The 11,871-nt window shown below is 47.5% G+C and overlaps 1 long non-coding RNA gene across 5 annotated transcripts; it reads right to left on the bottom strand.

The window, feature by feature from the left end:
• Positions 1–307: 307 nt before the first annotated feature.
• Positions 308–11,464, bottom strand: LOC118847867. Of its 5 annotated transcripts, XR_005010228.1 has the most exons (8): positions 11,255–11,464; positions 10,031–11,093; positions 7,171–7,250; positions 5,377–5,548; positions 2,818–2,959; positions 2,232–2,535; positions 1,518–2,053; positions 308–688 (listed from the first exon to the last, which is right to left on the bottom strand). It is a non-coding gene; the product is annotated as an uncharacterized LOC118847867 (long non-coding RNA). The 5 variants fall into 5 exon arrangements; XR_005010225.1 differs by having other exon boundaries at positions 1,518–2,535; XR_005010226.1 differs by having other exon boundaries at positions 1,518–2,535; positions 10,031–10,155.
• Between the last annotated feature and the right edge of the window lie 407 nt (positions 11,465–11,871).

Here is an 11,871-nt window from a genome sequence, read left to right as displayed (position 1 = left end):
AAAAAACTCATTAAAAGGAATAGGTGAAATGGTTTGCTTCATTCCCTCTATTTCTTGGCATCAGTCAAGTCATTTTATCAAGAACTGATGATATCTAACTTCAGTACTGGACCCCAAGGACCCCAAACACACTCCTTCCAGTGGGCTCAAGTTCAGGCTCACAAGTGCAGCTCAAGAAGCAAGAAACCCTTTGGGTTTGGCTGCCATATGCAAGCAAAATGAAGGTGAGAGAGCACCAACGCCAAACAAGAAACACAACTAGAGACTCAAAAAAAAAAAAGAAACCAATGTTCTTATGGCCGTTTGCATCAGCTAACACAATGTCAGGCTGCATTATAGGAATCCAGACATTACACACTGCATTCCATGGCAACCAGGAAGAGGCAGGAGGTGGTTCTGATGAAGGGACTAATTGTCCACATGTGAGCATTAAACTATCAAGGGGCCAGCAGGCCTTTGTCTCAGGGTCCTGATATTCAGCTGGGAGCAGAGCAGATTTCATTCCTTGGCACCACCTTCCTAGAGCACAGGATAAATGAACTCTCCAGAGAACCTGGCAATTCCCCTCCCATGACATGACTGCTCTCTGACCTTGTCCCCTCCAGCAACATTTTTGGTCCATGTAAAAGAAGTTCTATTTAGCCTATGGTTCAGGAGAGTCGGTGTAGATGGAAGAAGAACACAGGGCCTGAGGAGATCAAAAGGTCAAAAGATCAAGCCATATGAAGGTGTTTTGAAGGAGTTAGGAACATTTGGTCTGGACAGCAGTGAGGCCCGGGGTGATGGCTGAGAATATGGAGCTACTGGTGGGGCTGTCACATGAAGGAGGGATTAGGTGTGTCCTCAGAGGAATAGACATGGCTTCCAAGGAGGCAGACTTGGACTTGATGGCAGAAAATGCTTCCTGAAATCAACGCGATACGATGGTAATATGAGCTGACTCTCTGGCTATATCTGAGCAAGTGCTGGATCTGGGACCAGCCATACTTGCTGAGCCCTGGTTGGACTAGGTGACCACTGAAGTCACCGTCAACTGGGAGCTTCTGGAATTATGACCCACTGTCTCAGTGAAAGATGGCCTTTTCATGAGCTCAGAGATTCACAACTTATTGCAACATCCTTATCTTACGAAGGATGAAGCTGAGACTCAAAGAGATTGTGACTTGCCTAAGGTGATGCAGGTTGTACGAAGAGCTAGGATTTGAAGCCTCTGACCCCCAATCAAACCCTTTTTGTCTCTCTAGAGATGTCTCCTCCATGATGTCTTTCCATACCCTTTAATAAATGTGTGTATTTTATATATACACATATACTTACCCACACTATCTAGCTATCTATGTGTGCGTGTGTATTCAATCATTAAAAATCTACCTTCTCACCCTCCCAACCTAGCCTCATTCCCAATTGAGAATTAAACAAAACAAAACTTGCTACAAACATATATAGTCCAGCAAACCCAAGTAGTCATTGGTCATGGCCAAAGCACCACGTGTCTCACTTTGCCTCTGAGCTCTTACCTTCTCCACTGATCAGGAGATTGGGAGCAGGTTCCCTCATGAGTCTTCTTACCATTCATTCTCTCAGCTGGATTGCACAATAGTCTGGCTTTTACCATATGCAAAATTTTGAATTGACAAAACAGAGCTAGACGGGGAGGATTGTTTGCCTTATAATAAAATTTATCATGGGTAACTGTTCATGTTGATCTCTGAGAAACCCAAATGTATGAGCACGTTTATTAAGATCTACTTAACTACCCTGATTGCAAGGTACTATTTACCAAGATTCGAAGCAGACTTTTGCTAAAGTAGTTCCTTCTCATGCCATTCTGCAAGATCATATGAAGACACGTGCACCAGATGATAATAATAAGAGGTGGAGGCAGATCTGGTTGGAGGATGGGACCTAACGAGTTCTAGTTCTGGTTCAATGTTAACATGGCAGGAAGTGCCCCAGGCATCCGCGTTTGGCTCCGTGCTGTGCCACAACTTTAGCAATGCCTCGTACAAAGGCTTAGATGGCATGTTCATCTGATCTGCAGGCTGATGCAAAGCTGAAGATACAGAGACACCAGAGTCAGGATCTGAAAGGTTCTTGACAAGGTGGAGCACTGGACTGAATTTAACAATATGCAATTCAATAGGAATGAATATAAAGTCTTCCATTTGAGTACCAAACAACCAGTGATGCAAGTCCAAAATGTGTTAGGGAGAGGTAGACAGTGAGTTTACCTGAAAAAGATCTGGGGACTTTCAGTGAACTGCAAGCAGCCAGTAGTATGATACAGCAGTCACAAAAGCTGTAGCCATCTCGGCTTGCATTAATAGAGGCAGAGTTCCCAGGAGTAAGGAGATGAAAGTCCCTCTGTATCCTGTCCCTGTCAAATATCATCTAGAGTGTGGTGTTTAGTTCTGGGCATAGTTGGGTTTAAGGGCATTGATAAGGTGGATGTCCAAGGGAGGACAACTGGCAAGGGCCCTAAGTCCTCTCCATGTCTTCTGAGGATCAATGTCCAAAGGACATAGAACATTCAGCCTGGAAAAGGAAAGACAAAAGAGGCATATGATAATTTTGTTCAAGTATTTTAAAGGTTATCATGTGGTGAAGGGATTACATTTCTTCTGTTTGGCCCTAAAGGGTAGAACCAAGAATGGTGGATGGAAGTTGGAAAGAGGTTGATCTACACTAGGTAAAAAGAAACAAAACAACTTTCTCATAATTGGAGCTATCCCCAAATATCCCCAAATATGCTGCCTAGGTAGGGAGTGGCTTCCTCTCCTTTGGAGGTCTTCAAGCAGAGGGGGGATGACAACTTACCCAGCATTCTGTGGAGGCAGGAATTCCTCTTGAGTGGGCATTGACTGGTGGAACTGGTGCTTCCTTGAGTATAGATCTGAGGGGAGATGTGTTAGTGGCCTCTGCCTAATGATGATTGATCAGAAAGGAATCAAAAACATCTCTGGAATTAGAGGCAGAATTAAGGGAGTAATGAGCAGGCCTTATGGAAAGTGAGTTATTATTAGGATGTAATTCAATGAAAAATTAGGATTCAGTTTTTAGAGCACTTTGTTTCCCATATTCCTCTTTTGTACCCATCTTGCCTAGAGTCGTGGATGTACTTAGGGTTCTCCCAATTAAGTGATTTGTTAACTTATTTGGAAGCAAAAACTCAGGATTCTGATAATGCGGTTGGCTGCCAGTCCAAATGAATTGTGCCAGGTCCATAGGGCAAGACAGCCTGTGCTATTTGACATCATCAGTGACTTGGATAAAGGCACAGATGACAGTCTTATTGAACTTGCAAAGCTGGTTCGAATAGCTATCTTACTGACTGACAGAAACAGGACCCAAAAAGATCTAGACAAGTTAGAACATTGGGCCAAATATAATACAAAAATGAAGAGGACAAAATGTCAAGTCTGCATTCAACAAAAACAACTTCCTAAGGACATGATGAAGGAAGTATGTTTGCCTAAAAAAGACTTGGGCATTTGGGAGTGGGGTTGGGGGGTATAAGGTCAAAATAAGCCAGCCACTGAAAAACTTAATGGGATCTTCAGCAACATGAAGAGGCCAAGCAACCAGGACTAGGGAAGTGATGGCTCCATGCACTCCTGGCCAGTCAGATGATACCTGGAGCACCATGCTCCTCTATGGCTCAGGGGGCCACATTTTAGGGACATTGATCCTCCAAAGAGGGATCAACAATCAATACCTATTCATCCAAGGACATTCATTAAGTACCTATTGTGTTTGAGGTCCTGCTGGTGATAACAGAAAACAAAAATGGCGGTCTCTGGCCTGGAGGAACTCACCATGCTGCCTGTACTCTGTCGTCACTCTTGGCCCCTACCAAGCCCTAGAAGCACTTCCTTCACACAGGGCCCTGCACAAAGCAAGACCTTTATAAAAATGTCTCTCTGTCTCACCGTTGACTCTCTGTGGTGCCTGGGCTTTGGGAAGTGAACCTTCTTCCCTTCTCTTGCCAAGAATCAGGCTTCTATGCTACTTCTGAGCTATGTTCACTTGTAGCCCAAGTAGGCTTCCACTCTTTCTCTCTTTCCCCTTTGAAGCCCTTTTTTATGTACTATTTTCTCCTAAAGCAGAATTTAAGCTCCTGGAGGGCAGGAGCTTGTTTGTATTTCCAGCACTGAAGACAGTGCCTGGAACACAATAAATGGGTAGTAAATGCACTATATACCATCTATCTATGTAATCCCATGGTGAAGGCCTTTGGTTTATGCGATGTGAGGAAGAGTTGAAGGAACTGGGTATGTTTATCCTGGAGAGAAGATTTAAGGAAGGGTCCTCGTGTTAAAAAAGGGAGTAGACCAATTCTGTTTGGTTCCAGAAGACAGAATTAGGATCAATGGCTGAGAATGTTGTCTGGACAGATTAAGGCCCAATGTGAATAAGGAAAACCCTCTTGACAAATAGAAGCTGCCTATCAGGAGAGAGAGCTGCATCCCAAAGTGTGTTGAGCAGAGTTGGGGAGCTTTGAGGGGTGTTCTCTCTTTCTGCAAGTGCTTAAGCCAAGGCTGGATAAGCCTTTGTTGGAATGGGATAGACAAGATTCTTATTCAGATGTGTTATTCTATGGTAGTGGGAGGTAATGATCACTGAACGCCAGTCTCCAGGGGATCAACTAAAAGCTATTCACGGGATCAACAGCTACAAGGGATCTTAGACTCTTATAATCCCCTTTTACGGATGAGAAAATTGAGGCCCAAGAGGTTGGGTTATTTGGCTCCTCTAGGCCCCTGACCTCTCAGAAGGGGTACCTCATCTGCTGTGTGAGGGGCTTAGGTGAGACAACTTAGGGCCTTGTCTTCCTCAGGTGCTCAATAAAAATGCACTGCCTCAATGAATGGACACTGTGGAGCCAGGGCCAATTAAATGAGCTTGACAGAGGTTTGGCCTCATCTTGCCCTAGTGCTGTGCTTCTTAAAGCAATGCCAAGCCCGTCCGAAATAAACAATGCTGTTACTATGCCTCCAGAGACCAAGAGAGAAAATGCAGCTTCTACCAACCCCTCTTCAACTTTAATGCAAGGGAGTAGCTTAAAGTCTGAGGAGGTAGGCTCTGTCTCCTCTTCCCTCTCCAGTTTTTATAGGAGCCGTATTTTTCACAGGATTGCAAAGAAACTGGTGAAAAAATTGGAAGGGACTCCTTGTGTTTTAGAGATAGCAAGCACAGATGAAACTGGGGCAGGGGATGCAACTAGGGCATGGTGACTAGAACTTTGCCCCAGGGCTCTGAAATTTAGAGGGCTCATAGCTCTAGTATTCCTTCTTCACTTAGAAACCTTTGAGATTTGTGCTTGGGTTTGTTGTTGTTTTGGATCAGGGAAGCAATTGCATTGGTGCAGTATCCTACCCAGTTCAGGTTGGTACTTGCTCCACAACTTATAGTCTTATGGACTGCCTGGGGCAATGAGAGTCACTAAGTGACTTGCCCAGGGTCATCCAGTCAGTATGTGTCAGAAGCAGGTCTGGGTCCCAAGGCTCACTGACTCAGAGGCTGGCTTTGTATCCACTCCAAGAAGAATCTGTGAAAAAAGAGAAAGCTACCACATAGAGCTTTCTCTCTCTGTCTCTCTCCCCCTCTCCCCTCTCTCCCTCTCCCCTCTCTCTCTCCCTCCTCCCTTCTCTCTGTTTCTCTCTCCCTCCCTCCCCCTCTGTTTCTCTCTCTCTCCCCTTCCTCTCTCTCTCCCCCCCCTCCCCATTCCAGATGAGCCCCTTTCTCCCTGGCCAGGTACCTGCCTCCCTAGCAGTAGTCTCCCAGTGTCTTTCAGTGTTCCTCACCCCCACCCTAACTGAATTTTCCATAAACATTGATTCAAGGGCACAGGTTTTTTGTTTTGGCTTTTTTTGTTTCCCTCCCCACCCCTCCAATATTCTATCTCTGCTGTGGGATCGGGTCAATTGGGATAAGACAATTAAGTGAGAGAGTTTCAGACTTTGTAGAGAAAAGTTTGAAAAAAAAGCATAGGAAATACTGATAGGAGTCTTTCTGCTCTCAGAGTTAGTGCTTGGCAGATGAAGGCATTTTTTTTTCTTTTGAAGGAAGGAAGGTATACTCCTGATCTGCTATTTCCTCTGACATCAAATAATTACCCTGAATGCAGCCGGGCTGAGCCATCTCAAAGTTTCTTACTAGGAATTTCTCTCTAGGTTTTTTTTTTCTTTTTAATAAGCCACGTGATGGTTGTGACATGCTCCCAAATGCCCACACCCAGGGCCTGGGAGCTTCTGCTGAGGCTCCTGCCCTCACACCACTTCTGTATCCTCAGTCCTTTCTTGGGCTGTTTTCAAAAACCGGGCTCTGGGGCAGGAAAACCAATCCAACTGTCACTTTTGTTGAGGCAGTTACAGGAGGTCAAAGGTACAAGGTCTCCCGACCTGCCCCTGCCACCCTGGGGTTTATTTTATCTGCCAGCAGCTTTTTGACCCCCTCAGCACAATCCCAGACTTTGGTCTGCAATTGGTTAAAAATTGATAGAGGGGAGGCCAGCTTTTACTTGACTTTGCCAGTTTAAATTTTAACCCCCTCCCCTCCAGCCCCAGTGGCCCCCTCTCCTTTCCCCTTTTCAGGTCCTAGGTCTGGAGTGACCCAGGCCCCACGAACATGGGTCCCCAGGCTGGGGAGAAGCAGTCCTGTTCTCTGCCCTGCTGCGTCCATCTCCTGGTGCCTGGGCAACCCCAGAACTAGGGTTTCAGGCCCCTGAACAGCTCCTTACGGGAGGGTGAAATAAACAAGTCACTGTGGGTTTGCGAGTGGAAAAATACCAATGCCGTCCCTGGGCACATTCTTCAGCCCTCCGAGCAATTGGCTGCTCCTTCCCATAGGCTTCCGCACGGTCAGGTGTACAGAAGGCGTGTGCGAGGAGGAAAGCAGAGGAAAGGAAAAAAAAAAAAAGAGGCAGGCCCGACACGCAAATCCAGTTTTTCCACTCCTAGTCTCTGCGTAGAGAGCCCGGCAGGCCAGGCCCCAGCGTGCTTGGTTTGCAAACAGCCGAGGTACGTCCTGCGCTTCGGCCTTGCCTCATGCTAGGGTTTCATGGGAAGCGAGAGATAACCCTGTTATCCGAAGTGACAGGGCCCCAACACCATAAACAAGAGGTCCCCTCTCCCTCCCTTTCCTAATTATTTCTCTATTTTAAGCACTCACCATGCATTTCCTTTTCATAAATAAGTCCTGGGAAGTTTTGGAAAATTAATGCACTGGGGAAAACTAGGTTGGGAGGGTTTCTGAAAAACAAAACCAAAAACAAAACCAAGCACACACTCTCACGAGGGACACACCACTGGCTCCACGAAATTCAGCTCAAGGCAGCAGGCAAAATGTGTGAATTGAAATCAAGTTCAATTCTCTTTTCAGGAGCTCGGAAATAGATCCTCCAGTCCCAAGGTGTTCTGACATCGGCCAAGCTCGGTCTAAAGCCTATTTTAAACAAACCATCGACTTCCAAGTGACAGCAGGGCAATGCTGAAGTTTGTTCATGATAATGGAAAGGGGGTGGGGGGAGGAAATGTGATTTCATGCAAATCAAGGGGATGGATGGGCAAAACCTGAAGCCAGGCACATGACGTCTTGCCTGTACCTTAAGCAGTGATATTGCTGCCCGGAGGAGGCAAATAGCCCCCAAGCCCGAACTGTCATCAGAAGGCAGATACCAGCTGCAGCCCTGGTCCCTAACTAAATACACAAATAACAAAACGTGGAAACCCAGATGACCCACCGGCAGATTGACTTATTCCTTCTATGAGAATATGGGTTTTCTTCCTTGAAAATTATGCCGAGGCATATAGCCTTACGTTAATGCCTACCCCAAGGGTGCTATTCACCATGAGAGGGAGCCGGAAAGATGAAAAGACAAAATCCTTAGGGCAGGCAGGAGGAAAGAAAGTCTGAAGTGACAGTATTATTAAGGGACTGTGCCTCTATCTCCCGGGAGTTCCCACTTCTATTTGTTTTGGTGAGGACTTGGAGGTGGGGGGGGGGGGCCGGGACACTGCATGGTTAGGACAAGGGTAGGTTTCTTTTAAAAAGGCGACTTTATCTTCAGTAGCTGGGCTGGAAGAAAGAAACTGAACGTGAAAATCTGTCCTTTTCTTTAAATAGATGTAATATTAGGAGTAGTCCATTGGCATTTGTATTAAAGTTTATATTTACCCGGCAGCTGTGAGCAAGACCCAATAGAACCCTCCTCCCTCCTTTTCCCTCCCCTCCCCCCCCCCCCACTGAGGAACTGTTCTCTGCTGTTCTATTTTGAGTGACAGTGCTAAGCGACTATTAATTCATGACATTTGAGCCCACATTCCACCCCCCTCCCAATCGGAGCAGGTGACCCCGACCCATTGATGTTCAGGTACTGTCCAAAAGTACCTTGTCTTACCTCTAGCCCCTTCTCAGATGTTACTACCTCACCACTCCTTAGTGGTCAGGGGCTGCCCTGGTCTGCTATTAATGATCCCTCCTCCCTGGTTTCTAGTAGGGAGAAAATGGAGGAAATTCTGGAAGGAATCTCCACAGAACAGAATGGCCAACGTCTGCATTTAGGCCTTGCAAGGGCTGGGAGGCAGATCCCCTTGGTCAAGGGCCTTTAACAGGGTTCAGGAGATAGCATAATCTGTGTTACTGTGGGTGTTTAAAACTGGAGTGTTTACTCCAGAGCCCACAGGGCTCTTTTTAGTTTGGAGGGTAAAGAGAAGTTAGTCCACTTCACAAGTGGGGCAGGTATCTTAAATTATTTTCTAAATTTTATAACATCTTCTTTTTTTTTTTTAACAAACAGCCTACATTCCCTGCCAATCCTCACATGCCCCCCAACTAAGATCCAACTAGAGATGTAATAAATAAAAACAAAAAGCAGTCCCTTGGATCCTGCTGATATTGGCATAGGCCAGTCCTCTAACCTGACCATCGCTGTCACTCCAAGCGCCCAAACCCATGATGAACAGAGGTGATCGAATAGTGAATTTCATTCCCCCAAACCTCCCTCCCTCCCTGTCTCCCTCAGCTTGAGGAGGTGGGGGCTGGAGTGGAAGAACATGCATCCAGGCTCTGACTCTGCTCTGCAGTGCCCCCATGGGGCTGAGCCCAGAGTGGCAAGAGGGAAAAGGTGCAGGAGACCTGCAGCAGGTCGCTGTAGCAGGGGAGAGTGTAGGGCCTGCAGAGAGGTTTATGAGGGATTTCCCAGCAAAATCAGTAGAGTGGTGGGAAAATGCTGAGGAGTGAACAGGTATAGATACAACCAAAGGTCTGTCTTCACCTGCTTCGGTAAAGAATCTCCAAATACACACTCCAGATAAAAGATGCAAGGGAAAAAATACAAAGAAATAAACTATTGAGAGGTAAAAAAAAAAAAATTGCCCTATTTCTGGCGCAGGAAGAAATCTACTTGAAACTCCATGAAAATAAGTGCTGGAGGGCCAACCAGGAAAAGCTGATTAGGGCTGGGGGTTGGGGGCAGGGGGAGATGGCCTGAATTTTATTTCCAACAACAGAGGGGAGATTAGGCCTCTGCATTTCCCAAAGAACACTCTACAAAGCACTGCTTTCTGCAGAAATCCATCTGTCAATAAAGTATTGGACTCTTCGGGTTTCACATGGTCACACCCCAGGCGATGTATTTGTTTCTCTCTGGCCCTGGTGTAAAACACCACAGTCTTCCCTAGAAGTGGCTCTGATCCTTTCTAAAAACCCAAGCCTGGTGAACTCTGCCAGGTGTTGGGGCGCAATATCCAGAGAACATCCTAAGCCTTCTTTGGTGCCTAACTTCTTCTGGGAGAGGCATTGGGGGGGGAGGGGAGGGGGGGGGAGAGAGAGAGAGAGAGAGAGAGAGAGAGAGAGAGAGAGAGAGAGAGAGAGAGAGAGAGAGAGAGAGACCTGCCAGGAAAAAAAAAAGTCCGGAGCTTTCACTTTCATAGCCCTGCCCCCTTACAAGTGAATATAAAAGGATTTTTTTTCTAACTTTATTGGAGGGGGGAGACCCAGATGGGCATAACTTTGTAGAAAGGCAACAAACCTTCAGAGATTTCTGTTTTTCAATGAGTTGCCTGAAGGAATAGGACTTGGAATCAGCTGAAGGGTACACCTCGGCCTCTTATGGGGACTTCTGGTCTGAACATTTGGGATTAAGTGTTGAGGAATCTGAAATATCATTAGTTGCCATATGTAGAGAGAAACAGAGACAGAAATCAAGGAAGAATCTCCTTCATCTAGGGATGAGTAGGAGGGGAAAAACCCCAACCACATTTAAATAGAGAAACTGTCAGCTAAGAACAAAAACAAGCCAGGCCTCACAGTGCACTTGGGCAGCGAGTTGGCTTAAAAAAATAAGTCGTAGCTGTATGCCCCCTCCCATAAATCTGATGTAAAGTGCACAGCCCTTCGGGGCTGAGCTGGGCTGGGCCGGGCTGGGCCAGGCTGGGCCGCGCGGCCCATGAGCACGGTCTGTTCCCAATCCATGCTCAGCCTTCTTGATCCCGGCCAAGCAGGCCTGGAGAATTCCCTCTCACTGTTCTCTGTTCTCTCCCAGCTGATTTTTTTTCTCTCTCTTTTTTTTTTTTTACAATGCCCTTGATTCACAGGAAAACCAAGAGAAACCAAAAATAGAGATGAATTTATTTGTCCCCGTGATTTGTCGTCCCCCCTCCCCCTTCATTACAACATGAAATCTATTTCACAAGAGTCAACAAAAACAGTAAAAGAGCAAAGCTACCACTTACAGTCCTGAAAAGGAACAAGAGAACAGAGCCCCAATCCTGTCTGTGATCCTAGAGCAGAACGTGAGGGGGGGGGAGCAGCGGGATTTGGAAGGATGAGAACATAAAATACATCTGCCCGCGGGAGGGGGCCACGGGGAGAGGAGGGCAAAGGAGGGGGCAGAAAGATCACCATCTACGACCCCAAATTACGCTTCTTCCAGAAGGTTACCACCTAATCAAAGTCCCCCTTCAAATGCTGGAAGCAGCCCAGCTTTAAAAGAATAATAATAAATAACACCCAACAACAGCACCCGCAAAGAAGATCCGAAGGCACCCGGGGCTCACGGGCTTTTTAATATGAGAGCAGAAACTTGCAAGAAGCTAAATTAGAAGGCAAAAGCAAAAAAAATTAACCCCCCATAAACAAACAAAAGCCCACCAGCAACACAAACCCCAACCTCCACCCCCACGCCTCGGTCCCCAAAGAACCCCAGCCCAGCACCTCCCCCCACCCCAAAGAGACCCAGACCACGAAGACCCACCAAACTCGGCTTTGCCAGTGTGCTGGGAGCCTAGCTGGAAAGCTCTACCTCTCTGCTGTGTCCTCTCTCTCCCCGTGCCCTGGATGCGTGTTTATTGTTTGGCTCGAGCTGCCTAACCTACATCTGGGCAGGCGGGCTTCCTCCGAGGGCTCGGAGCCCCTGCCCCCCGTTTGGTGCCCTGAGCTCGTGGAGGTGGTGGTGGTGTTTATGGGCGCGAGACAGGGAAGGAGCCCCGGACCCCGGGAAGGCGGCGCACGCTCCCCCCTCTTATGTCACCGAATAGCAAATTAGTTCTCAGAATTCCAGAGGCCGAGCTTTGCTACATTGAAGCGGCCGACGTCACAGAGGAGGCGCCCACGTGACCGTGGCCGAGCGGGACGCACCATCTTTCCCAGCACAGGGGGGGGGGCCGCCTCCCGACCCCCTCGGAGATCCGGCCGGACCCTCGGAGCGGAGGGTTCCCGCGCCCTGGAGACCCCGAGGTAGCCTTTCGGCTTGCAGGATCCGGGGGTCCGGGGGGCCTGCGGTTGGGAGACGGGGCCCCAGACCTGCGGAGCCGACAAGGGGTCCTCCCCTGCCGCGCGGCAGTGGTAGAGTCGGCAGCTCAAATTCCGAGA

This window comes from Trichosurus vulpecula, chromosome 4 (genome assembly GCF_011100635.1).
Source record: "Trichosurus vulpecula isolate mTriVul1 chromosome 4, mTriVul1.pri, whole genome shotgun sequence".
NCBI classification, from domain to species: domain Eukaryota; kingdom Metazoa; phylum Chordata; class Mammalia; order Diprotodontia; family Phalangeridae; genus Trichosurus; species Trichosurus vulpecula.
This window is presented reverse-complemented; position numbering and strand designations above follow the sequence as displayed.